We start from the raw sequence: 3,328 nt of genomic DNA, 5'->3' as shown, positions 1-3,328 counted from the left end.
GTACCGAGAGCATTAAACGTAATTATTTGTGGGATAAAATTATATTTTATTTGCAACTCCTGGTAGGGAACCCACATGCATAAGATGTGAGTTGTTTTTTATTGCATTCTAGGTGTACGCCCCGGTTTCACCCGTGGTACATATATTGCCTATGTCACTAATTGCTGCTTTCTAATGGTGAGAGAATTTTCGAAATCAGTCCAGCCATTCACGTGTGATGACTGACCAAGGGATATAGGGATTCATTTATATATAAGTATATGTATATATGTGTGTATATATATATATATTATACCGTAAGCGAACAACTGAGCTGGTGGTTCCGCCTGCATGGTGAGCGATCACCACCGCCCGAGAACAGAGCAGAGGCTGAGACCTCTGAGAATGCGCTGCCCGCTTTTAAGGGATAAGGGATAAGGAAAGGATTGATGACTGGAAAGAAGGAATGGGTAGGGAAGGGCGAAGAGAAGGAAATAGGCCTCCGGCACCCCCACTCACCGTACGATACACATGCTACTAATACACGCCGGTCTCCTGTGCGGGTGTGGTACTTCCACGGTGCGAGCTGCCACAATTCGTGCCGAAGCGTGCTCGACACCCGCACAAATAAAAAAGGTTATTGTGCTGTTAGAAAATTTAATAAATAAATTTTAATTCTTTAATTATATTCTTAAATGGATCTTTTCTTTTTTCATTTCCAGACTTGACAAAACAACTCACAAATGCAGCAAGTGCAAAAAGATATTTACAACGAGCAGAGAGCTCAACAGACACAAGTGTGGCTCGGAGAGTAAACGGACGAGCAGCTGCTCGGCTGATAAAGTTGAAGGTACAGCTGACTGTGGGGCTGGCAAGAAACTTTGCTCTTTTTAAACAATGTCAATTGTATATTTTAATCTACTGATAGCTAATATTATAAAGCTGAAGAGTTTGTTTGTTTGTTTGAATGCACTAATCTCAGGAACTGCTCGTCCGATTTGAAAAATTCTTTCAGTGTTAGATAGCCCATTTGTTGAGGAAGGCTTTAGGCTATATATGTGCCACGGGCGTAGCCGGGGCGGACCGCTAGTTCTACATGTTTTTGTTTGTTTGTAATGGATAAACTATGCCGAGAGACATAGGCTATATATGTACCACGAGCGAAGCCAGTGCGAACAGCTAGTATGTAACATATACATAACATTGATGCCGAAGAACTGTCTTGTGGTTCTTAAGCGACAACATTCCGTGGGTTTTATCATACAAAACTATCTCTTTAATCACTATGTCCAGTAAATAAAAACCCCCATTAAAATCTGCATTGCGTGCAATTTCAAAGAACTATGCATACAGACACACAGACTGCGGAAAGCGAGCTTTGTTTTAAGAAAGAAAGAAAGAAAGAAAGAATGTTTATTTAAGACCACCACATTTACACACAGTTAAATTAAAATTAAAAAGGTGAACTTATGACTAATCTTAAGACAATGGCGTGGTTCTAAAAAGGGGTAACTACTCAGCGTGTGCTACTGTGTGTTGGAGTGCCAGTCAGAAGAAATGAACATACATTCATCATCATCATCAGCCCACATATGTTCCCACTGCTGGGACACAGGCCTCCTATGAGGGTTCAGGCCATAATCCACCACGCTGGCCAAGTGCGGGTTGGCAGATGTCGCATGCCGTCGAATTTTTTATTCTCGGACATGCCGGTTTCCTCACGATGTTCTCCTTCACCGTTTAAGCAGTGTTGATGTGATCCCCATGTGCAGATAAATTGAAAAATCAATTTATTTCCAGCACGCTCGCCCGGTCTCGAACCCCGACTTATCGATTTTGAAGTCCGAGGTTCTCACCACTGAGCCACCGCTGCTTTAAACATACATGCATACATTATATAAACAATACAAACATACTTATAGATACTATACTACTCACTATATACTTTTATACTATATAGTAGTGATTTCGTTTAATTTCTTTCATCCAGTCACAGTGGAGTGCAAATATTGCAGCAAATCATTTGGTAGTGCGAGCAGTGTGTACGGACATCAGGCCACGTGCAAGAAACGTGAGTTTTTAAACTTTGTAATATATTTATACTAGCTGCGCCCCGCGGTTTCACCCGCGTAAGTCCGTATCCAGTAGGAATATCGGGATAAAAAGTCGCATATATATTATTCCAGTTGTCCAGCTGTCTACGTATCAAATTTCATTGCAATCGGTACAGGAGTTTTTGCGTGAAAGAGCTACAAAAATACACATATCCTTACAAACTTTCGCATTTATAATATTATATATTAGTAGAAAGGATTATTTTTAACATAAAAAAAAACTCAACTGTCTTCAAATGGTCAAAACTAGGCGAAGTTTTAATGACACCACACGAGAGGCATCAGCTGACATAAAAAAAAATCATCTAAATCGGTTCACTCAGTTTTTTTAATCACAATCATTTTTTTTAATTTTTGATGTAAAAATTGCTTTAATTTTCCCCATTATCCCTACTTTTATAATAACTAATATCTACTCTTGATTTTATTATTCTTAATTTTTTAATTGGATTATTAATTGGATTAAAATCCAATTAAAAAATTAATTAATTAATTAATTAGATTATTAATTGGATTATATCATGAATGAAATCAAAAAATATTAAATTGAACTTATTAGGATTATAGTTTATTAAAACATTTGATTTGCATTAAGGTTCTGAGGTGACAAAGTGAAGAACAGATAGAGTCGAATTGAGGACCAGCTGATCTTTTTTGAAGTCGGTTGAAAAGAAATAACGTATCTAAATACTTATTCTTAAAGCTAATCAGTCTTTTTGACCGCGCAAAATCTTTCTTGAAAGTTTGTACATTTAAAGTCGGCAATCCATTTCTAGAGGCTAGTAAGGTCTGCAAACGACCTTACGCCTTTCCAAATGTCCATATGCGGTGGTAGCGCTTACCATCAGGCGACCCACCAGCTCCATTGCGGACGGTGACATAAAGAAAAAGTTTAATGCAAAATCAAAGAGATATTCTAGAGATCAGATCCAGCAATCAACGTACCCTTGCGACCCGCCGGCTCGGTGATGGATCGCGTTCCGTTGGCATAAGTTGTAGTTGATTTTGATTTTGATTTGATTTGATTTGGGTTTGGATTAAAATTTGATCTGATTTGATTTAATTTTAATCTGATTTGAATTTGATTTGATTTGATATTGATTTTGATTTGATTTAATTTTATTTCTCAGGTAACAGGGCGGTGGCGATACCGCCGGCGGTGAGGAAGCGCCTCAAACCGCTGCAGGTGCGCACGACGCGCTGCGATCCGCTGCTCGTGCGGCGCGAGAACGGCC

At 38.9% G+C, this 3,328-nt stretch overlaps 1 long non-coding RNA gene across 1 annotated transcript; it reads left to right on the top strand.

The window, feature by feature from the left end:
* Nucleotides 1-701: 701 nt before the first annotated feature.
* LOC119838562 lies at nt 702-3,328 on the top strand. Its single transcript, XR_005288199.1, has 3 exons — nt 702-829; nt 1,970-2,050; nt 3,224-3,328. It is a non-coding gene; the product is annotated as an uncharacterized LOC119838562 (long non-coding RNA).

This window comes from Zerene cesonia, unplaced genomic scaffold (genome assembly GCF_012273895.1).
Source record: "Zerene cesonia ecotype Mississippi unplaced genomic scaffold, Zerene_cesonia_1.1 Zces_u003, whole genome shotgun sequence".
In the NCBI taxonomy this organism is placed as follows: Eukaryota; Metazoa; Arthropoda; class Insecta; order Lepidoptera; family Pieridae; genus Zerene; species Zerene cesonia.
This window is presented reverse-complemented; position numbering and strand designations above follow the sequence as displayed.